Source organism: Anoplophora glabripennis, unplaced genomic scaffold (genome assembly GCF_000390285.2).
Source record: "Anoplophora glabripennis isolate ALB-LARVAE unplaced genomic scaffold, Agla_2.0 scaffold1048, whole genome shotgun sequence".
In the NCBI taxonomy this organism is placed as follows: domain Eukaryota; kingdom Metazoa; phylum Arthropoda; class Insecta; order Coleoptera; family Cerambycidae; genus Anoplophora; species Anoplophora glabripennis.
The window spans coordinates 111847-112841 of NW_019417784.1; the positions used below are offsets into that span (position 1 = coordinate 111847).

At 30.1% G+C, this 995-nt stretch overlaps 1 long non-coding RNA gene across 1 annotated transcript; it reads right to left on the reverse strand.

Annotated features, from left to right (window-relative positions):
- Positions 1-15: 15 nt before the first annotated feature.
- On the reverse strand, positions 16-772 carry LOC111692480. Its single transcript, XR_002763243.1, has 2 exons — positions 667-772; positions 16-76 (listed from the first exon to the last, which is right to left on the reverse strand). It is a non-coding gene; the product is annotated as an uncharacterized LOC111692480 (long non-coding RNA).
- Between the last annotated feature and the right edge of the window lie 223 nt (positions 773-995).

The window sequence follows — 995 nt, forward strand, 5'->3', positions numbered from 1 at the left end:
CCGCGACATGTTTTAATGCCCTCCCCATTATCTTTTTCTGGGCAATTTTTTGTGCAATGTGCTTGTGAAATTCCAGCTGTAAATTTGTAGAAAAAGTATGTTAATAATACATTTACATTGTAGACGAGTGACAAAACAAAAATTTTCATTAAATACATTTAACGAGACTATTCTAATTTCATGAACTATGGATTATAATCTGTTGATATTAAATTTAATTCTAATATTCTAATAGATAATACGTAATTCTGCCTACGATTTATAATGTAATCCTTATAACTCACAATGTTGGTACAAATATTACAGACAGAGAACTATAATAAATTAATTAAATTTATGGGATACAATCCTTTGTCAGAACACCTATATACAACACATTCAAAACTAAAAATTATAGATTTGAACATATTATGTAGATTTGGTGATACCACTTATACACATCTATTACAAATGGTGATAAAAACTATTCTAATTTTTGAATGGTATTAGGCTCTATATAAAAAATATTTGAAAACATGTTTTTTTAATGCGTTCTTTAGGCATTATATAATTATTGCATGATACAAACAGTAAGAACAAAATTAGTTAATACTATATACGATTCTAACCTATATGTTTATTCTATGATATTAATACCTTAATACCAAAGGTAATTTAAATACTTACTTCTGCCAGCAGGTGGTTGATGCACGTCACTTAACTATTTTAACAAGCTTTAAATTTCATTTTCCACTTTTCAAATTAATAAAAACGTCATTGAGTCACACACTTATAAAACAAAGAAACACAGAAAATGGAGATACGGGTCATGTCGTCAATATGTCATACTGCGCATGCACCATGCACTGTGCAATGCCAAGAACCATCCCAGGATGGGATCACTCCAAAATTTGCCTAGGATATCCCAAAATTGGAGATTGTTCGGCTTTTAATATCTTCATAGGATATTTCCAGGACATCCTGTTTGGATTTACCTGGGATATCCCCAACTAGGA